Consider the following 24,534-nt stretch of genomic DNA (forward strand, 5'->3'; position numbering starts at 1 on the left):
AGTTTTTATGGGAAGGAATTGCAGACTCTCAGAATCTCCAATGGTAAAATGGAATTTCTTTCTCAGAGTAAAGAGGAATTCTTCAGCAATTATCTCAGTAATGTAAGCAAAAATCTACCTATCATTGTAGGTAGTCAGGGGACTAAATTAGAAAGACGATTATTATTATTATTATTAATTATTATTTTTAGAAACTGTTTATTTTCTGTCAACCTATTTCCATTTTAAGAGTTTGTGGAAGAAGAGTTTAAGACCACTCAGTGGTTGTTCCTACCCACTCAGTGGCCTGAGCAGTGGGAGCTGCAGACCAGTCTTCAGTGGCAGGCTGAGCACTCCAGTCTTCAGGGGGGAACTGCAGAATAGGCACAGAGGGCATCTGCACACCTTCGGACCAGTCCATCACCTCAGGCTGAGGAGCAGTGAACTCAGGAGCTGGAGCAGTCCATTCACCCTGAAATTCCTCCTTGGTCACAGCCTTCTCAGCTGCTGCCTACTCTTCCTTTTCAATCTCTTCAGGATCTCTGTAGAAGTAGAGATCAGGTATGATCTCCCATGGGTGTTCATGGGAGATGGTGCCACATATGCGCAGAACTTCCCGGGCAAGCATCCACAACATCAGACCCACTGAGTGAGCTCCCGCGTTGTTGCATGGGATTGCAGCAGCAAACTTCAGCACGGCTTGCTGGCCAGTATTCCTGGAGGATAAGACACTGACATCAGCTGGGTTTTCAATGGCACGAGCTGCCAACAGAAGCTTCTCCTAGGTTTTCTTCAGATTTATGATGTAGATGCCATCACTTTTCCTTTTGTAGATGTACTGTTCCATTTGGAAGTCAAGGTTGGTGCCACCTAAGTGGGTTCCTGCTGCAAGGAATTTGAGGACATCCTCCTCCTTCATTTGCAGGACACCAAGGGCTCTGGACATTATGAAAGTTTCCCTTTAAGTTATGATGGGAATCCAGAACAATGCCATATGGACCCCTGTCTGGCTGGCCCAGAAAAGAAAGACAAAATTTTCAATGACATCTAACAGATCATTTTCCACCTTGTGATCCTGTATGTCTTTTACATTTTTATGAAAAGCAAGACATAATTTTAATTCTCAAAGTTTCAATAGATCAATTGTATTTCCAGAGTATTATTTAGGGACAAAATCACACAACATCTATGTGACGACTGGAGATTGGGGGATAATACTGAGCTGAGTGTTTGTGGAGTTTTCAGGAAAAGGAATGCCCAGGATATATTTAAGATTCAAGATTAAGATTTGATACCCACTTCAAAGAAGGAGATTATAACAAGTTAGTAAATATCAGGCTAATCACCATTTCACTTTAACTTAACAAATACTAAATTTGATCTCCAAACATAGCTGATCAGGTGTTCCTTTGGGGGAGAGGAAATGGTATGACTGATCTGGGTCCTGTGCTTGGGAAGGTGGGCCAAAGGATCTACACTTTAGTTTTCTGAACATCATTAAAGTGTAACTTCACAGTATCTATCTAACTATATTGAAAGGTTCCAGAACCCTCTCTTTCAAGAGCATTTATCTTGAGCAACCTACACTAGTTGATTTGTTCAGTTGCCAGTTCTCTCCTAGGGATGGCCCACATGCTATGTATTGCAGATAAATCAATATAGAATGGATGCTCTTTTCTCAGGGAATTTACCATCAAATTGGGGTACTAAAGATATAAGAAAATAAATAAAATTTTTGAAGGATACAATATATATCTGTAAAGAGTGCTGTTGCATAACACAGAGGAAGAATAAATAAGTGCTAATGAGGAATGATTTCTTGGAAGAGAGGGTGTCTGAAAGGGGAATAAGCATTCATACAGATAGACTATGAATAACATGTTATTTAAGCACCAAAGCCTTTTAGTTCTTAGTCTTCAAATAATCTTATTCCTCAATTTTGCTATTCAAATAATTGAAGCCAAAGCGTTGCCTTGTCCCATTACTGATTATTTTATTTTTTCATTAGTTATTTAATTGATGATTAAATCTCTGTATTATATTAAACCTCATATACCTAGTAACAAATATTTAGACAATATGTATTTTGTAAAATTTATATTTTATTTTTAGAGTGTTTTGTAGATATAGAGCATAAATATTGGTTCATATATTAGAGTTTTAAATATCTAGGTCTGATAATTTTTTTTTAATTTAGTAATTCATTTATATTGTACATGCTTTTCAGTCTTTACCGTCCATATTTTTAGGCTGAAATAAAAAATATCATTTGCAAAGGTTGTCACTAAAAATAACGTTAGGGGACTTCCCTGGCAGTCCAGTGGTTAAGACTCTGCGCTCCCACTACAGGGGGCGTGGGTCAACTAAGATCTTGCATTCTGTGTGGCATCGCCAAAAAAATAAAAAATAAAAAATAAAAAAATAATAATAATTTTGCTTCTAGAAATAGAATATTTGTAGGTAACAGAATGTGTTGTCATAAATTTCTTTATCTGAGATATAGATTAAGAGAGTGACTGATGCTAGATATTCAAAAAAAATGAAAGAAGACAATTTTGACCACAATCAGTTTTGCAGTAGAAAGAATACCATTCATTGGTATAGCCCTAAATTTTTCTCCAAAGTTGAGAATCTACTTTTAAAAATATAATTCTAAAATATTGTTTATTCAAGTTAACTCTTGAGTCATAAATAGATTAGAATTTTTAATAGGGGAATAATTAAGGTTAATTTATGAAATGTCCTCCTTTCCTTCCTTCCTGCCATCCCATTCTTCTTTTCCTTCTTTTCAAAATACCTAGTGACTGAACACAATTTCACTGAGTAATTTTGTCCTTAAGCAAGGGCATCATGTTTCTTTTTGCCTGCTACCAGTGGTATAGTTTTCTAATTTCTTCTTTATATGTTATTTGTAAGAGGTTCTGTGTAATATGAAAGATTATCCAGAAACCAATGTCAGGATGGGTTGCTTGGGCAAGAGACCAACTAGGACCATGATTTACTCCAGTGTAGAGGCCTGATAGTCCCATTTCCCAAGGGTAATGAAGCTGTCTAATAAACAACTTCCAGTTATTTCTCACAATTACCAAGGCACTAATCCAGGCACTAACTGCCTGGATTTCCCAGACAACTCATATAGAGAGCTGATACATCAAATCCATATTACCTGACTCCCTTACATTTTTCCTCTTAAATTTGCTGTTTAACGAGTATGGATGATCAAAGACCTCACACTTGCCCTCTTATTGGTTTGTAAATGTTTCCTATATGCCTTTTCATCCAAATGTTCCCTTCTCTGATGTCAAAATCCTATTCTTTCCTTACCAGGGATCTGTCTGACTTGGACCTAGGAGTAAGTTGAAAAATTTCATGTCAGGTAAGAAAACAAAACCAAATTTGTGCAGTTTTTCACAAGAAATGAAAGATAAGGGAGTAATAAAAGTTCATTTTGAGCATTTTCTTCAGTATTTCATTTTCATTGTTTTTTCATCTGACTCCCTAATGACTATGTGAAAGACAAGCAGAAAAATAGCATTTGTGGTTTATAATGACGTTTGTAATGTACAGAGAACTGTTTTTTCATGTTCTTATAATTTTCTTAGGTTTCCCAAAAAGCTTTAACTTAGATACTTCAGTGACATTCTAAACTAACTAAACCAATTTTGAAAATAAATTTTCTATGGAAAATGCATAAAATGCTTCCCTTAAATTTACACCATTTAAATATGCAATATTTCCTATAGTTAGCAAACAATTATGAAATCAAAAGTAAAGGATTTATGGATGAAAATCTGTTTAGTGAGCTTTGGAAATATTTTTTTCTTCTTTTGCCAAATTCTTAAATGCTAATTAACTCAATATCAGATTAGCTTCAGAAAAGAAATGATCACACAGCAAAAAACAACTATCAAAAAAAAAAAAAAGTCACATTAAACAAAACCATATTTTAGCAAAACACATCATGCCAGAAAGAAAGTTATTTTACAGAATGTTTTAAAATTAAATAGCTTCATTTACCTGTTATGACCAGTAAACTTTCCACCTAAAATTTTAAGTGATGTGATACATATTATATGCATATGTGTTCATATATATATATATATATATATATATATATATATACACACATACACAGATATACATACATATGTGTGTGTGTGTGGAAAGAGAATATAAGAGCTGTATTTGTGCCTTTGTAAGATCATGGAAAAAAAACTTTAAAATATTTAATTGAGTATTATAAAGCAACCTTGAGTGATTTCATTATTTTCAGATGTAAAATACTGTCAATCACATCCTCCTAGGCAATATTCTCCATCAGTTTCTGATTTCCTTGAAATCAATATTTGTGACTGCCCATTTTTAATGCAGAAAACATTGAGAGAGATATTGATATTTTTAAAGAAAACTTATAACCCCTAGTAACTTAGATACTTGGTTCTAAAAAGCCTAAAAATTAGGTGAAAACGTATGTCATATGTCTATTATGCAAGGAACTTCCATTTGATGGTTCAGGATCCCTTTATTATATCCCTAAATGTTCTCTTAGGCTTCCAGTGAATACTTTTAGAAGTTGCTTCCACACTGTCTTAATAAGGATGCTTAAATATTATGGCTAGCAGAAGTCTTCTCTACATATTACCAATAGGACTTGGAGAATTCCTATCTAGCCTTCATAGGAAGGAGATATTTGATTAATGGTCCATTGGGTCTTCAGGGTGAAAGCTGAAACAGCAGAAACAATCACTAAATCAAGAAGTTCATATTAACTCTCTGCCTCATATATATTGAAACTACTTTGAAAAATATAGCATGGCAAAATAGAATATATTAATAACGATGTAGCCCAGAGTGAGGAAAATAGAATATATCAAATCAGAAATTCTAAGTCTCAGTTCTAATTTTTCTTTTGACTTTAACTTTTGTCCTTTAAAGCTCAATTTCCTCAAAACTAAAATGGATTTTTAAATACAAATTTCCTTTGAGAATCTAAGAAGAATAACTGTAGAAAGTTATTTGAAACATTAAAGATGCAATAAATATTATTTTCATGATAATAAATATGACTTTAATATGGAATGTATTTCACAGTATATGACTAAATTGCTAAACTGTCTGAAAACATCTAAAAAGTTTCTTTTGTAGAGAATATTTGGGAGTGTAGCTATTACAAGAATCTACTACGAGTTTCCAAAATAAAAGTTGTTTGTTTGTTTGTTTGTTTGTTTTGGTACATTGCTCATCTTAAAACACTTCTCTCTTTACAAAATTCTGTTGTGAGATTTGCCTGTCTTTCATCCAGTGAAAAACTTTGGGTTACACACTTAATTGTTTGCTGTTCTCAGTACATGATGGCAGGAGACCTCCCTTTTCTAGGTTAGGAAGAAGCAGCTTAAATAAAATGTTTTGTGTATTGGATAAATAGTTTTCAATTTGAAAATATGAAACTTTGTTTCAATCATGACTATAATTTTTTAAGAAATTGATTAATGTCTAGAGTTTTACTAATTAACTTATGTTAATTTATTTTTTTCAAAAAGTTTACTAAGCAAAATGTCTGTGACACTGTGTTAGGTGCTGGGTCTAGAAAATTGATTGTCTAGGCATCAACCACTTCCTCAAAGAAGGAAAAATATTCAATAACTAAATAGATTAACTATGTAAACATAAGCGTGTGTGTGTGTGTGTGTGTGTAAAATTCCAGATTAGGATTAGGGATTTAAAAGAAAGAAATTAATTGATGCTAAAATCTGAAGATTGATTTGAGAGTTTGACTGGATTGTAGAAAAAAACCTTCCAAGTAGAGGGGAAAATAGCATGTAAAAGGAGTTGAAAAAGAAAAGGACACTTGGGTCTTCCAAGAGCTGAAAAAAAAGATAAATAAGGTTGAAGTGCAGAGAGCAAGTGAGGCAGTGGCAAAAGATGAGGCTGGAGAGGAAGTAGTTGCACAAGCCCTCAAATGATTTTATATTTGATTATGTTTTAAACAATGTGGAATGGGAAATTATAGTTAATGATAAATTATATATATATGTACATAACGAGATTTCTCTGATGTTCCCATGCATTAAGAATAAAGGAGTGAGCTTAAACGACAAAGTCCTTGACTTCGGGGAGTTTACATTTTAGTGGGCAGGGCCAGCAAATAATAATAATTATAATAATAAATAAACAAGTACATGTCTCTGCTGCTGATGAGTATCATGGAGAATGATATAACAGGCAAAAGCAGAGAAAGGGATTCAATTCTTGCGGAAGTTGCTCCTTACTCTTTAGTAGGCTTCTCAGGGAAGCCCGAAAGGGAAGGAAAAGATTGAGATGAGGCTGGGAGATGTGTAGGTGGTTGGCCCTATGCGGCCATATAAGCCACTTTATGGACTGTGGCTTTTACTCTGATTAAATAGGATGGCCTGGAGCCATTTTGAGCAGAGAAGTAACATAATATAACAGACATTTTAAAAGGTAATCTGGCTGCTCTGAATCTCACTCTCTCTGACCTATGGGACTCAGTTCCAGGTTTAGGGTTGTGTTGAGTTTAGGCCAGGGATAGAGGGATAGAGGAGGATAATTGAATCTTCCACAGTCAGTATATTTTGGAGAAACTTCCTAAAATCCTACACACAGACACATCATATACACATACATTTTTAAGAGATAACTTATGTTGTTGAAATTTTTAATATATTTATCATTAATAGTATAATTTTGCTTTTGTGGATTATTTAAGTCAATATTTAAAATAGATTCTGATATTAACAGGCATAAAATAAATTATATGTTGATAAAAATGACAAATTCAATCCCATAGATAAATATACATAATCATTTCTATGTATTATTTTCTCAATATTTATTTTTTCATGTCCAAGACCTTTATTTCCTACATTAGAAAAAACTCTAAAAGCATAAAAAAGTGAAAATATTTATTTATTTTTATTTGTATCCTACTCAAAAGGAAAAAGACTTAAAGACTGATAGTTATTAGTGCCAGCTTTAATATTCTGACTCTCCTCCTTTCAGACATATGGGAGTATTGTAATTCCCCAGTTCCTTGAAATTAGTCATGACTATATGTCTTGCTTTGGCCAACAGAATGTGAATGGAAGTGTATTAATTATCTATTGTTATTTAATGATTTTTTTTCTAAAACTTAGATGTTTTAGGAAAACAACAAACATTTATTCTCTCACATAGTTACTGAAGATCAAGAGTCCAGGGGTAACCAGTATTCTGTGTCAGGGTCTCTCATGACATGGCAATCAATGTCTGATCATCTGAAAATTGTCCGGGCCAGAAGATACAGGTCCAAAAAGGCTGCCTCACGTGGCTACTGACGGAAGGTCTCACTCTTTCACTGGCTCTTTGGAGGAGACCTCAGTTCTTTACCACATGGGCCTCTCATGACATTGCAGGAAAAATCTCTGAGAGCAAATGATCCAAAAGAATGAGCCTGGCTAAACTGTAGGATGCAGTGACTTTTTATTCTATAACTTAATGCCTGGAAGTGACATACTATCACAAATGTCTACTCTATTGGTCACACAGCAAGGTGGTGTGACACCTTTTGGCAGGGGTAAAATACAAGGGTGTGAATACTAGAGGGCAGGGATTTTATGGGGTCATATCGGAGCCTTGTCCTATAGGCACTGACCTGCTTTATTTATATACTACTCTTCAGAGGGTGGAAACAGCATCAGCCTGGGGTTTTTCATGAGAACAAAGTGAAGCAGAATCCTTTCCATTATCACATCCTGTGCACACGCCTATGAACACGTAGAGTGAAATGAAATGTAAATTCCTTTAAGCCACTGAGATTTTGGCACTCTTACCTAAGAATAAACTAGTCTATTTTGTCTGATAACGTAGATTCTTTGGTTAGAGCAGGAGTTGACAAACATTTTTTGCCAAGAGCAGTAAATATTTTCTGCTTTGCAGACCATATGGTTGGTCTCAGTCATATTTACTTAACTCTGATATAATGTGAAATTGGCCATAGATAATATGTAAACAAATGGAATTAGCTATGTTCCCATAAAACTTTCTTTATATGGTGGTAGGGTAAATTTGGACTGTAGGTAGTAGTTTGCTGCCCCCTGGGTCAGAGTGTAAAGGAGCAGGGAGAGGAGGGGAATGTTTGTCATTCTCTTTTCCTTGTTTACTCTCCATTTCTCCTTCTACTTTCACCAGATTCCAGTAGCAGGAAGAAATAGCCCTCCCTATGCTGACTAACTAAACATCAATCATTGAAATGTGTGTTCTTAATGAATGTTACATTTTTCCAGATTAATAATTTGATAATAAAATTTTCACATCATGAAACACTAGATATTATGATTTTGCTTATAATCATAGATATTATTCCTTTATCCATACCTATTATCAGACTGGATTGGAAGAGAGTTTCTTAAGGAAAAATAAAAGTACAACAAACCAAGAAAACAACAACAAAACCATAACATATGCTATGTTTCCTTACAGATGATTTCCTTTTGGAAAAAATCAATTTTCAAAATATAAGTTACTTTTTTTCACTAGCTATAGAGAAAAAAACTAACCTTTAGACTGAATAAAAAGAATCAAAGAGTCATTTAGTTTAATGATAAGAAATCAAATTACTTAATGACAAACATACTTCATTTGCTAAAATTTATACTGTGTCTTTCAAAATCTTTTTTCTGAGTAAGACTCTTTGGAGATTTCTGGGAACCTTGGGGCTTAATATGTAGCCTCTTTTATTGAATTTCTATTTTGCACAAAAATACAAGGCAATATATCCAGAATAAATTATGATAGCAAACATTTATTGATGCTTACACTATGCCAGTTAGTCTTCTAAGTGCTTTCACATGAATGAATTCAACTAATCTTTACTGTTTTGTGAACTAGATAGTATTACCCTCTCTGTTTTACATTCCAGAAAACTAAAGCACAGAGACTAAGTAATTTTCCCAAGCTACACAGCTAGTGTGATCCAGCTAAGGAAGCCAGACACTGCAGCTCCATGGTCCATATTCTTAATTACTTCACTAATGCAGACCCCCATGCAGTGAAGTTTGGTGTAATAGTTACAGAGGAGTGCCTAGGAGTTATGGGGTAAATCATCAATGGCACCAAATACAAAAAAGTATCCTTACACTGAATCAAAAAGCCTTACACAAGTTTTGTGAATGGTAAAATGATGTTCTCTATTAAAAATGATGGTATTTGATAAAATGCCCAACAAATTTTAATACTCTGTGATTTGCTTAATTTTTCAAACTATACCAAGTGTCAATGGAAAAAACAAGTTAACTAAAAATCAAAATCTTGGGATTTCCAGCTCACCCACAAGTAAATTAGAAACACCTCAAAATCTCAAACATCATAAAAAGGTAAATTAAACCATTATGCAATATTCTTAATTATAATCAGCAAGTAGAGTTATAATGATAAGTTTTTCAGTTCCATCCTTAATTTATATTTATGTTATAAGGGGTTACTTTGCAAAAGCAAGAGCAAAAATATTTTCAATACTTAAAAAATATTAAAAGTGTTTAGTTTGAAATTTAAGTATAATTAAAATCATAAACCAAGAAGATACTGATGGTTTCCTCATTACTGCAATTTCATTGTTTCTTATTATTTAAGAAATTTCTTCTATTTCGTTAACAAATCTCCATTATTTGGTTTTAAATAAATTTAAATGTATAAAAAATGTTGAATATATTTCCAATTGTGAAAAACAAAGAAAGATAAAAATATGTCTTCTTTTAGGTACTGCATGTAAGAGAAAAATATTTTTTCATAATGTTTATTTATACTCTAAATCAGTGATTAGGCAAAACTGTCTAAACTATTGTTTATTGTTCTACACTACATAATATCTTTTATACACAACATATGTGAAAGATGTCACAGAATAAAATGACCACACAAAGTCTATTGCTCATCTATGCTCCAATACCCACCCCTCCCCCAGCTGGGGTTCCAGAGTACATATCAATCACCACTACTTATTCTAATTATTTTATTTAGATATGGTCTTAAATATTTCAACAGAAAGATGGACCAGCTCCATGAAAAAGAAAAGTTGACATAATGGTATATTTTAAAACAAAGGAAGAAATAAAGTAAATAAAACAAATTTCTATAAACCTATTTTGATACAGCAAGGATTTTAAGGAAGCCTAGTTCATATATAGAATTGAGCCTGTACTAATTAAATGCAATTAAATAATGACAAAAATATTGCTAATGATAGAGACCTCTAATCCATACAGTCATGAAAGCTGATTTTATCTGAAAACTAATTAGAGATGGTCAACAAAATCTCTTCTCAAATTTTGTTGTTTTCTTCGACTTGAAAATACCAGATTAGTTATGAAAATCAAAGTGACTTATTTTTTACTTTTTAAAATATGTTTGTAATTCAATAAATCTTATCTTTGAAAGTGGTTAATTTGTTCTATACCTGAGGACACTAATAAACACCATATGGAGAAATTCTTAAACACTAATTATAAAGACACTGAAATTTAAACATGATGTAAAACTGGTCCTATTTGCAGGACATAGAGAACGGACATGTGGACACAGGAGGGGAAGGGGAGGGTGGGATGAACTGGGAGATTAGGAATGACATATATACACTACCATGCGTAAAATAGATAGCTAGTGGGAACATGCTATAAAGCACAGGAGGCTCAGCTCGGTGCTCTGCGACGATGTAGATGGGTGGTATGGGGGGGGGGGGAGGGAGGTCCAAGAGGGAGGTATACATATAGCTGATTCACTTCATTGTACAGCAGAAACACAGAATTGTAAGGCAATTATATGCCAAAACAAAAATAAAAACAAAAACTGGTCAACATGTAAAATCAACATGTATTATCTTATTCAAAAATAATTCAAGTAAGATTAAGTATTAAGACTTAAGATTAAGTATTAAGAATTAAGACTTTTAAAACATGTTTATTTTTTCTCCATTTATTTAACAATATTGAGCCCTTATTAAGTGTCTAACTCCTTTCTTATCATTGGACACATAAGGTAGTCAGCTTATCCTGCCTTATGGTAGTCAAATGTGTGCATCTCTTTTCAACTCCAACTTCAGTGTTTTCACATGTGTAACTTTCCATTGGCTATGGTGGGAATATTTACACCATGATAATTTACAATTCTGGGTTTTTTTTCTTCCACCAGAGATCCAGTTTTTCAATATTTCTTAGCTTATCCCTGGATACATTGCAGTAAACAAGACAAACAAGGATAAGGTTATTCTGAAGCCTGTCTTCTAGTAGAAGATGTTAATTAATTAACTTTAATTAATGAATGTTAACTAATTTGAATTTAAATTAAATAGGCACATGTGGCTAGCTACAACCAAATTGGATAGTACAACTTTATACAAAGAAAGATGGTACAAAAGCATTCCAGATAGGAACCTAAAGGGCAACCCCTAGAAGGCAGGAATCAGATTGGAACATTCTAGAAAACATAAGATAAATGCAGGGGAATCTTAGTGGGATAAGAGGAAATGGTTTGAGATAAGGCGAGAACAGTTGGCTGGGCAATTTGAAGACTTCTTTGGGTCATGAATAATTGCTTGCTTCTGGCAGCTATATATATATTAAATTTTGCATTTATTTCCCCCCAAATAGTACATACTTTGCACCACTAGGAATTCAATTTGCTTTATGCTATTCTCATAGAAAATGTATAGGAAAAATAAGATATTCTAAAATGCAGAGATCTGAAATAAAAATCCATTGCACCAATAAAATCAATTTGTTTATTATGTATAATGCTAACAATAAAAATTGTGTTAAACTGTAATTTATTGATCACAAACTATGACAGTTTCTGTCTTTATTTCATTAAGTGAGTTCAACAATCTTTTGAAAATAATGTCATTATTTTCATTTTATAGATGAGTCTATAGTTCAGAGGTTAAGAGGTTAGATGCTCATGTGAGAAACTAGGGAAATACTTCTATTAGGCTTTCTGGAATTCAAAACATATAGATAGAATGGAGAGGAAGGAGAAAATATAAATATAATTACAAATCAACCATTATAAACTAAGTTATAAATAGTAGTTTAGTTTTAATTTTAAAGCAAATTCATTCATATATTTAAATAGTTATCTAGTTATTCATGTCTTTCCTTAATAAACTAAAATTTGGGATCTATTTTGTATGTATGTATTTATGTGCTTAATTATTCCTCCCTTTCCCCCCTTTCTCTCTCTGCCTTTCTCAGTTGATATATAGATTATAGACAGACACATAAACAGACTAGCCCTGATATTGTATTAGCAATTAGTTGAGAAAAGATTTTTTAAAAGCTTGTGAAAGGGTAATTAATAATGAACCTCTGGCTATTCTCAGAAATCTAGTGACACATTTGTTGTGTCAGAAGAATAGATCACAAGCCATTGCTGATGCTGATTAGTTCTCACAAAAATAAGCATGAAGTTCAATTGTTGATAATAGTCAATTAAAAGGTTAGTGTCTGTATGAAATATGAAAACACTTTATAGAATATTAACATTGGAACAAAAATGGAAGGAAATAGAGGGTATCCTTAAAGAAAAAAATGAGAGTGGACTATATGTACAATTGTTGTGGCTATGAAAATAATTATTAATGCTAGTTAGATAAGCAGAATTTAGGAGGTGGAAGAAATGATCACATTCCTATTATTTCAATATTTTTCTTAAGGTATGTTTAATACATTTTGAGACCTTTTTTTTTTTAAAGTATGAGATTCTCATTTGAAGTTTTAATTCCCAAAGACCAAAGACAGCTTTCAGATCATGGGAAAATGACTAATGCACTATCAGAAACTAATGCATTATCAAAAAAAACCTTATAAAAAGGAACTGCATTTGAAATCACTTTTACATCTGAGCTAATTTGCATATAGTCATGTTATAGTTTTGTTTTGTTTTGTTTTGTTTTAATTGGCAAATGTTTATTGAATTCATTTTGCAGACCCCGCCCTCTCCTCCTTGACGTGGGTCATATATTTTTTTCTTAACATCTTTATTGGAGTATCATTGCTTTACAATGTTGTGTTAGTTTCTGCTTTATAACAAAGTGAATCAGCTATACATATACATACATCCCCATATATCCTCCCTCTTGGGGTTAACTAATCAAGAAACAAAAATTGTAATATTAATGGAATCAAATAAGTATAACCCACACTACAGATGAATCCTGTGGGTTCATTTGTTAAGTGAACAGTAAATTACTGTGGGTTCTATTTGTTAAAAGCAAACAATCTATTTTCTAGAGGTACATTTTTGGTTCTAATGTCAGTGAAATGAAGGTCAAGTTATGTTAGAATGTATAAAATTTACTTTAAGAAATCATCCTTTTTGTGTATGGATCAAAGTAAAAAACATTCCCATCTTTCAATGCTAGTTATATTCTTGATTAATATTGCATTTTATATTTTAACAACTTTTATTTTACTGTTCTCCAATATAGCACCTCATTGCAATGAACTCTTTATATAACCTTTATGTATAGGAAACCAAACCAAACAAACAAAATATGGCTATGGGCCATGCATTTTCTTATTATTTTGTCTGGATTAGCCTAGGCATTCCTCAGTAGTGGTTTTCCTTTCAAGACCCTGAAGGCGTAAAAAAAAAAAAAAAAATTAAGTTATCATTTATAGTCCTCACCTAATTCCAACATAAACTTGCGAGAATAGCTAAGGTTAAGCCTTCTGATTGATTACTGGGGAGCAGGTTAGTAATGGTGTTTGCTCAATTGCTTATGAATGAAGATTGTTTTAATAAAAGTGTTTGCCTGTAGATAAAATATTCTGCTCTGTTACCTTTCTTCTTTAGAGTCAATGTGGCTAATCTTCTCAAATTTGAACTGTTAGATGAGAAGTTTGACATATTCAAGATGAAGTATTTTTCAGTCATTAAAAATCACTTTCCTGCTTTCTCTTTGGAAGCGACTGTTAATTCATTGCTTCGAAATAATACGAAGGTGTTGGCAGATGACAGATATAATGCAAAAATTTCTCCTTCTTAAAAAAAAAATGTACTTTGATACAACTCCTTTTAAAGAAAATAGTTTTAAATTACTGAAAAAGAAATAGAATTCTATTACGAGTAATAATACATTAGAAAACTTTATGTTACTAAAAAACATATTGTAGCATACAAAAGTACCAAGGTTTCTCAAACTAATACTGATGAATAATCCTTTACCAGAATGAATAGCATGGCATTTCCTGCCGTCAGTAAGTAGTTGTATCAGGTCTGAAAAGAAAATAGGCAGTGACAAAGGTATATTAACACAATATAATAAGGACCATGGTATATTAATGAAATATGAGAAGGACATTGAACTGCCTTCTATTCTCATTCATGTCCTAAGACCATTTCTATGGATAGGAACTATTTTCATTTTAAAGTCAGTACGTGACTTTGAAATCTAAAATACAGGAGAAAGCACTGAATACAAGGAGAAAAAGATAGTGAAATGAGCAGTGACTTATAAACATATAAAAGTAAAATGACTAAGCTTTCAAGAATGAGGAAACAAAAGCTTAGCAGGATCAACTTCAGCTTACTTGAATATTTTAGATCTTTGTCACTAGTGGAAACATTCTAGGCAGTGATTGCCCATATGCAATGGAGTAGTAAAGAGAATTTTCCCCACAATGAAATAATATGAAGAACTTTAGGAAAAAACAAAAAGTATGAAATTGACCCCAAATCATTTAAAATACATATAAAAAATTTAAGTCCAAAATTTAAATTTGAAAAATGTTCCAATATTATTTTGGGGGGGAATCTCTTATAGTCATCCTTGAAATAATTATTGTTTTGGAGCTATAAAAGACTCAGAAGTTATTTTGTGATAATAATTTGTACTATGTGGTGATATTTGGCATCCTAGTTCTGGATCTAAAGATGGTTTAGTTACTTACATCTTTATCAAAGATCCTTTATAGGTCTCAACTTTTAAAATTGTATGTTATATAAGTTTCCATGTGATCTACTCAATAAGGTTTAAAATGAGTTTTATAAATGTAAGATGTTAATGTTTTCAAAATATTCTCACTGCACATAAGCTTAGTGCTAAACCACCTGTATACACTTTCTTTTTCAAATGTAGGGAGGAAATTGCATATTATGGATCTTTGGCACATTATTTTCTACAAAGTTTGGAGACCATGTTAGAATACAGAACATCTTATAAAAACAGTGAAAATCTATGACTACTTTAACCACTTACTATTGCATTAACCTACATGTATCCAACTAATTAGAATATATGTTTATATTATAGTCCAATCTAAAATTTACTGTTTCTAATAAAATATTATCCAATACTTATTCAAATACGTATCCAAAGTTTTTATAACATTTTATCATTATACAGGATAAAATAATGCTTTACCAAGTGTTAGACTTCTCTTTTTGACTCAATTTTAAAATTATAATGTGCATTCTGTGACCAAAATTTTAAAAAAAGATTATAGTGTAATATACTAATTGCTCAGTTCTAATTTTGATCAATTAAAAATTAATCTCAAATAATTTTTCTAGGATTTATAGATCATTAATTCTGAAATAACTGATGTTGAATTTCAACTGAAGTCATCAGAGAACAATGAAAATTTTAAGCCAAAGGGTTGTCTGCCTCTCCTTCTTCACCATTATATCACAGATTAGTGCTTTCTTCTCAGATTCTCAGTTATGTTAGATGGCTAATAGTTGACAGTAAAGTTAATGGTGCTGAGAATCTCATGTATATCAGGCCCATAAACCCAGTAGGCATAGGTATTTTTCCCTTCACCTATGAGCATATGGGGGAAGCTCCAAAGAACTGCATAAGAACAGGGTACTTATTCACTCTTGTATCCCTAGCAACTATCCAGTGTGTGGAAATAGGAAGCATTCAATTTATAAGTAGATGAAAAAATATTTGAATGATTATGGACATGATTTGTACCATTAGTTTCATGAAATTCACATACATAAGGTTCCATAGCAATAGACTTCCTACAATAGTAAATTTTAAATTCAGACTGCAGTTAATAAAAATAACCTTTTTAGTTATGTTGATTAAACACAAGCAATCACTGTGTTACTTCAAGAAAATCCCTAGAGGGTAAATTTGAAATTCAGATTCAAATTAAGAAATATCACTCCATTAGTTATATATATATATATTTTTGTTTTTAACATCTTTATTAGAGTATAATTGCTTTACAATGGTGTGTCAGTTTCTGCTTTATAACGAAGTGAATCAGTTATACATATACATATGTTCCCATATCTCTTCCCACTTGCATCTCCCTCCCTCCCACACTCCCTATCCCACCCCTCTAGGTGGTCACAAAGCACGGAGTTGATCTCCCTGTGCTATGTGGCTGCTTCCAACTACCTATCTATATTACGGTTGGTAGTGTATATATGTCCATGCCACTATCTCACTGTGTCGCAGCTTACCCTTCCCCATCCCCGTATCCTCAAGTCCATTCTATAGTAGGTCTGCATCTTTATTCCCGTCTTGCCCCTAGGTTTTTCTGACCATTTTCCTTTTTCTATTTTTTTTTTTTTTTAGATTCTATATATATGTGTTAGCATACGGTATTTGTTTTTCTCTTTCTGACTTACTTCACTCTGTATGACAGTCTCTAGGTCCATCCACCTCACTACAAATAACTCAGTTTCATTCCTTTTTATGGCTGAGTAATATTCCATTGTATATATATGCCACATCTTCTTTATCCATTCATGTGCTGATGGACACTTAGGTTGCCTCCATGTCTTGGCTATTGTAAATAGAGCTGCAATGAACATTTTGGTACATCACTCTTTTTGAATTATGATTTTCTCAGGGTATATGCCCAGTAGTGGGATTGCTGGGTTGTATGGTAGTTCTATTTTTAGTTTTTTAAGGAACCTCCATACTGTTCTCCATAGTGGCTGTATCAATTTACATTCCCACTAACAGTGCAAGAGGGTTCCCTTTTCTCCACACCCTCTCCAGAATTTATTGTTTGTAGATGTTTTGACGATGGCCATTCTGACCAGTGTGAGATGATATCTCACTGTAGTTTTGATTTGCATTTATCTAATGATTAATGATGTTGAGCATTCTTTCATGTGTTTGTTGGCAATTTGTATATCTTCTTTGAAGAAATGTCTATTTAGGTCTTCTGCCCATTTTTGGATTGGGTTGTTTGTTTTTTTGATATTGAACTGCATGAGTTGCTTCTGTGTTTTGGAGATTAATCCTTTGTCAGGCGTTTCATTTGCAAATATTTTCTCCCATTCTGAGCATTGTCTTTTCGTCTTGTTTATGGTATCCTTTGCTGTGAAAAAGCTTTTAAGGTTCATTAAGTCCCATTTGTTTATTTTTGGTTTTATTTCCATTTCTCTAGGAGGTGGGTCAAAAAGGATCTTGCTGTGATTTATGTCATAGAGTGTTCTGCCTATGTTTTCCTGAAAGAGTTTTATGGTATCTGACCTTACGTTTAGGTCTGTAATCCATTTTGAGTTTATTTTTGTGTATGGTGTTAGGGAGTGTTCTAATTTCATTCTTCTACATGTAGCTGTCCAGTTTTCCCAGCAGCACTTATTGAAGAGGCTGTCTTTCCTCCACTGTATATTCTTGCCTCTTTTATCAAAGATAAGGTGACCATATGTTTATCTCCGGGTTTCTATCCTGTTCCATTGATCTATATTTCTGTTTTTGTGCTAGTACCATATTTTCTTGATTACTGTACCTTTGTAGTATAGTCTGAAGTCAGCGAGCCTGATACCTCCAGCTCCATTTTTCTTTCACAAGATTGCTTTGGCTATTCGGGGTCTTTTGTGTTTCCATACAAATTGTGAAATTTTTTGTTCTAGTTCTTTGAAAAATGCCATTGGTAGTTTGATAGGGATTGCGCTAAATCTGTAGATTTCTTTGGGTAGTATTGTCATTTTCACAATGTTGATTCTTCCAATCCAAGAACATGGTATATCTCTCCATCTATTTGTATCATCTTTAATTTTTTTTATCAGTGTCTTATAATTTTCTGCATACAGGTCTTTTGTCTCCTTAGGTAGGTTTATACCTAGATATTTTATTCTTTTTGTTGCAATGGTAAATGGGAGTGTCTTCTTAATTTCACTTTCAGAATTTTCATCATTAGTGTATAGGAATGCAAGAGATTTCTGTGCATTAATTTTGTATCCTGCTACCTTACCAAATTCATTGATTAGCTCTAGTAGTTTTCTGGTAGCACCTTTAGGATTCTCTATGTATAGTATCATGTCATCTGCCAACAGTGACAGCTTTACTTCTTCTTTTCCAATTTGGATTCCTTTTACTTCTTTTTCTTCTCTGATTGCTGTGGCTAAAACTTCCAAAACTATGTTGAAGAATAGTGGTGAGAGTGGGCAACCTTGTCTTGTTCCTGATCTTAGTGGAAATGGGTTCAGTTTTTCCCCATTGAGGACGATGTTGGCTGTGGGTTTGTCATATATGGCCTTTATTATGTTGAGGTAAGTTCCCTCTATGCCTACTTTCTGGGGGGTTTTATCATAAATGGGTGTAGAATTTTGTTGCAAGCTTTCTCTGCATCTATTGAGATGATCATATGGTTTTTCTCATTCAGTTTGTTAATATGGTGTATCACAGTGATTGATTTGCATATATTGAAGAATCCTTGCATTCCTGGGATAAACCCCACTTGATCATAGTGTATGATCCTTTTAATGTGCTGTTGGATTCTGTTTGCTAGTATTTTGTTGAGGATTTTTACATCTATCTTCATCAGTGATATTGGCCTGTAGTTTTCTTTCTTTGTGACATCTTTCTCTGCTTTTGGTATCAGAGTGATAGTGGCCTTGTAGAATGAGTTTGGGAGTGTTCCTCCCTCTGCTATATGCTGGAAGAGTTTGAAGATAGGTGTTAGCTCTTCCCTAAATGTTTGATAGAATTAGCCTGTGAAGCCCTCTGGTTCTGGACTTTTGTTTGTTGGAAGATTTTTAATCACAGTTTCAATTTCAGTGCTTGTGATTTGTCTGTTCATATTTTCTATTTCATCCTCGTTCAGTCTTGGAAAGTTGTACTTTTCTAAGAATTTGTCCATTTCTCCCAGGTTGTCCATTTTATTGGCATATGGTTGCTTGTAGTAATCTCTCATGATCCTTTGTTTTTCTGCAGTGTCAGTTGTTACTTCTTCTTTTTCATTTTCTAATTCTATTGATTTGAGTCTTCTCCCTTTTTTTCTTGATGAGTCTGGTTAATGGTTTATCAATTTTTTTTATCTTCTCAAAGAACCAGCTTTTAGTTTCATTGATCTTTGCTATTGTTTCCTTCATTTCCTCTGATCTGATCTACATGATTTCTTTCCTTCTGCTAACTTTGGGGGTTTTTTTGTTGTTCTTTCTCTAATTGCTTTAGGTGTAAGGTTAGGTTGTTTATTTGAGATGTTTCTTGTTTCTTAAGGTAGGCTTGTATAGCCATAAAATTCCCTGTTAGAACTGCTTTTGCTGCATCCCATAGGTTTTGGGTCATTGTTTTTTCATTGTCATTTGTTTCTAGGTAGTTTTTGATTTCCTCTTTAATTCCTTCAGTGATCTCTTGGTTATTAAGTAGTGTGTTGTTTAGCCTCCATGTGTTTGTATTTCTTACAGATTTTTTCCTGTAATTGAAAACTAGTCTCATAGCGCTGTGGTCAGAAAAGGTACTTGATATGATTTCAATTTTCTTAAATTTACCAAGGCTTGATTTGTGACCCAAGATATGATCTATCCTGGAGAATGTTCCGTGAGCATATGAGAAGAATGTGTATTCTGTTGTTTCTCTATGGAATGTCCTATAAATATCAATTAAGTCCATCTTGTTTAATGTATCATTTAAAGCTTGTGTTTCCTTATTTATTTTCATTTTGGATGATCTGTCCATTAGTGAAAGTTGGGTGTTAAAGACCCTTACTATGATTGTGTTACTATCAATTTCCCCTTTTATGGCTGTTAGTATCTGCCTTATGTATTGAGGTGATCCTATGTTGGGTGCATAAATATTTACAATTGTTATATCTTCTTCTCAAATTGATCCTTTGATCATTATATAGTGTACTTCTTTGTCTCTTGTAATAGTCTTTGTTTTAAATTCTATTTTGTCTGATATGAGAATTGTTACTCCAGCTTTCTTTTGATTTTCATTTGCATAGAATACCTTTTTCCATCCCCTTACTTTCAGTCTGTATGTGTCCCTAGGTCTGAAGTGGGTCTCTTGTAGATAGCATATATACAGGTCTTGTTTTTGTATCAATTCAGCCAGTCTATGGCTTTTGGTTGGAGCATTTAATCCATTTACATTTAAGGTAATTATCAGTTTGTATGTTCCCATTACCATTTTCTTAATTGTTTTGGGTTTTTTATTGTAGGTCTTTTCCTTCTCCTGTGTTTCCTGCCTAGAGAAATTCCTTTAGCATTTGTTGTAAAGCTGGTTTGGTGGTGCTGAATTCTCTTAGCTTTTGCTCGTCTGTAAAGCTTTTAATTTCTCCATCAAATCTGAATGAGATCCTTGCTGGGTAGAGTAATCTTGGTTGTAGGTTTTTCTCCTTCATCACTTTAAATATGTCCTGCCACTCCCTTCTGGCTTGCAGAGTTTCTGCTGAAAGATCAGCTGTTAACCTTATGGGGATTCACTTATGTGTTACTTGTTGTTTTTCCCTTGCTGCTTTTAATATTTTTTATTTGTATTTAATTTTTTATAGTTTGATTCATATGTGTCTTGGCGTGTTTCTCCTTGGATTTATCCTGTATGGGACTCTCTGTGTTTCCTGGACTTGATTAACTATTTCCTTTCTCATATTAGGGAAGTTTTCAACTATAATCTCTTCAAATATTTTCTCAGTCCCTTTCTTTTTCTCTTCTTCTTCTGGGACCCTTATAATTCGAATGTTGATATGTTTAATGTTGTCCCAGAGGTCTATGAGACTGTCCTCGATTATTTTCATTCTTTTTTCTTTATTCTGATCTGTGGTAGTTATTTCCACTATTTTATCTTCCAGGTCACTTATCCGTTCTTCTACCTCAGTTATCCTGCTACTGACCCCTTCTAGAGAATTTTTAATTTCATTTATTGTGTTGTTCATCTCTGTTTGTTTGCTTTTTAGTTCTTCTAGGTCCTTGTTAAACATTTCTTGTATTTTCTCTATTCTATTTACAAGATTTTGGATCATCTTTACTATCATTATTCTGAATTCTTTTTTAGGTAGACTGAAAAGACTATTTCCTAATCATTTGTTAGGTCTGGTCGGTTTTTGCCTTGCGCCTTCATCTGCTGCATATTTCTCTGTCTTCTCATTTTGCTTAACTTACTGTGTTTGGGGTCTCTTTTTCGCAGGTTGCAGGTTTGTAGTTTCCGTTGTTTTTGGTGTCTGTCCCTAGAGGTTAAGGTTGGTTCAGTGCGTTGTATAGGCTTCCTGGTGGAGGGGACTAGTGCCTGTGTTCTGGTGGATGAGGCTGTATCTTGTCTTTCTGGTGAGCAGGTCCATGTCTGGTGGTGTGTTTTGGGGTGTCTGTGGCCTTATTATGATTTTAGGCAGCCTCTGCACTAATGTATGGGGTTGTGTTCCTGTCTTGTTAGTTGTTTGGCATAGGGTATCCTGCACTGGATCTTGCTGATCGTTGAGTGGAGCTGGGTCTTGGCGTTGAGATGGTGATCTCTGGGAGATTTTCACCATTTGATATTACATGGAGCTGGGAGGTCTCTTGTGGACCAGTGTCCTGAACTTGGCTCTCCCACCTGAACAGCACAGGCCTGATGCCTGGGTGGAGCACCAAGAGCCTGTCCTCCACATGGCTCAGAATTAAAGGGAGGAAAAAAAGAAAGAAAGAAGAAGATAAAATAAAATAAAGTAAATTAAAGAAAATAAAATTATTAAAATAAAAAATAAAAATAATTATTAAGAAAAAACATTTTTAAGTTAAAAAAAAAAAAAAAAAGGCAGACAGAACCCTAGGACAAATGGTAAAAGCAAAGCTATACAGACAAAATCACACACAGCAGCATACACATACACACTCACAAAAAGAGAAAAAGGGAAAAAATGTATATATATCGTTGCTCCCAATGTCCACCCCCTCAATGTGGGATGATTCGTTGTCTATTCTGGTATTCCACAGATGCAGGTACATCAAGTTGATTGTGGAGATTTAATCCTCTGCTTCTGAGGCTGCTGGGAGAGATATCCCTTCCTCTTCTTTGTTCGCACAGCTCCTGGGGATCAGCTTTGGATGTGGCCCCGCCTCTGCGTGTAGGTCACCTGCAGGCGTCTGTTCTTTGCTCAGACAGGACGGGGTTAAAGGAGCAGCTGCTTCAGGGGCTCTGGCTCACTCAGGCTCGGGGGAGGGAGGGGTATGGATGTGGGGCGAGCCTGCGGTGGCAGAGGCCGGCGTGACGTTGCACCAGCCTGAGGCGCGCCGTGCGTTCTCCCGGGGAAGTTGTCCCCGGATCACGGGACCCTGGCAGTGGCGGGCTGCACAGGCTCCCGGGAGGGGCGGTGTGGAGAGTGACCTGGGCTCGCACACAGGCTTCTTGGTGGCGGCAGCAGCAGCCTTAGCGTCTCATGCCCGTCTCTGGGGTCCACGCTGACAGCCACGGCTCGCGCCCACCTCTGGAGCTCTGTAAGCGGTGCTCTGAATCCCCTCTCCTCGCGCACCAGGAAACAAAGAGGCAAGAAAAAGTCTCTTGCCTCTGTGGCAGCTCCAGACTTTTTCCTGGACTCCCTCCTGGCTAGTTGTGGTGCACTAACCCCTTCAGGCTGTGTTCACGCCGCCAACCCCAGTCCTCTCCCTGCGATCTGACCAAAGCCCGAGCCTCAGCTCCCAGTCCCACCCGCCCCGGCGGCTGAGCAGACAAGCCTCTCGGGCTGGTGAGTGCTGCTTGGTGCCGAGCCTCTGTGCGGGAGTCTCTCCGCTTTGCCCTCCGCACCCCTGTTGCTGCGCTCTCCTCCGTGGCGCCGAAGCTTCCCCCCTCCCGCCACCCCCCATCTCCACCTGCGAAGGGACTTCCTAGTGTGTGGAAACCTTTCCTCCTTCACAGCTCCCTCCCACTGGTGCAGGTCCCGTCCCTATTCTTCTGTCTCTGTTCTTTCTTTTTCTTTTGCCCTACCCAGGTATGTGGGGAGTTTCTTGCCTTTTGGGAAGTCTGAGGTCTTCTGCCAGCATTCAGTAGGTGCTCTGTAGGAGTTGTTCCACATGTAGATGCATTTCTGATGTATTTGTGGGGAGGAAGTTGATCTCCGCGTCTTACTCTTCTGCCATCTTGAAGCTCCTCCTCCTAGTTATATTGATGAAACACAATTCTAATATCACTTTATGAAAGGTGTCATAAAATGTTACTTATTACATTTAGCTTATGTAAATTTCTTGTGCTGTTGTTTATAAGGCTAAGTAATTCATGTCTGATACTTCATGTGCAACCAACTAATACAATATTTTGAATGGCATATAAGGGCAAATAAAGACTAAACAATTACAGGAAAAATAAAAGAAAAATCAGATGAAGCCTGTTTTATCCAACCATGTTAGCAGTGATTGTATCTGTAGTTTTTACATGGTGACATAACAGAAATGAAACAAATGTGTCTCCACATAAGAAATAAGTTAGTAGAATGGAAATAACATTGATTGTATAAATATAATCTTTTAAATGATTGATGATTTACTTATTAAATTATTTAACAATATATTCTTCTGGGCTTAGTAAATACGACTGTCTATTTCCTGCTGAAACAAAATTAAGCAAAAATAACTACATCTCTCAAGTTTACTATTCAACTACTATTCAGTGTTCTACATCTCCCAGGTGTTCATGATAATTTATTAAAACTAGTAACTTTCAGACAACCATTGGTGCAGGATAAACAGAAGTTATTCAAATTCTTTCTCATCTCTCTTACTAGATTGCAATGTATGTTGGTAGATACTAATAAGTTATTTACTGAAAGTTTCATTTTGGAGAAAGGGGATCGATTTCAGTCAATGCTTTCCAAGGTTTTCAAGTTCCTCACTTATATCACACACAAGAAAAGTAGAGTATAAAAGCTTAATCTTTGGATAAGGCTGCAATTGTTGAGGTTTCACTCTTACTTCAGTTGTCAATTGCTTCAGAATAAGCTACTCCAAAATTCAGTGGCTTAGAACACCACCATCTTATTATGTCTTACAATTCTGTGGGTCCAGTGGTGACAGCTCACCTCTCCTCTACGTAGTGTCTGCTTGGCTACAACATTCAATATGCCTTCTCTCATGTGCTTAGTGTACTAGATGGGGTAGCTGGAAGGCCTTGAGGGTAGGTAGAATGTTTAGATTTAGGCCATATTTCTGGAACCTTTCTCACCATCTGCTCAGTTCTTCTCTAGGTGGTTTCTCCAACATCGCTATGTGGGTTTCTTACAGCATGGCAACTTGATTCCACACAGCAGGAATGAAGTTTGCTACACTCTCAGTGCCTGAGCTCAGAAATCCCAAATTATCACTTGTAATATGTTCCAGCGGTCCAAGACGGCCACAAGGATGGTCCAT

General features: G+C 34.8%; 1 pseudogene; it reads right to left on the reverse strand.

Moving 5' to 3' along the window:
- Positions 1 to 217: 217 nt before the first annotated feature.
- Positions 218 to 24,534, reverse strand: LOC132364439 (small ribosomal subunit protein uS2-like; annotated as a pseudogene).

This window comes from Balaenoptera ricei, chromosome 4 (genome assembly GCF_028023285.1).
Source record: "Balaenoptera ricei isolate mBalRic1 chromosome 4, mBalRic1.hap2, whole genome shotgun sequence".
NCBI classification, from domain to species: Eukaryota; Metazoa; Chordata; class Mammalia; order Artiodactyla; family Balaenopteridae; genus Balaenoptera; species Balaenoptera ricei.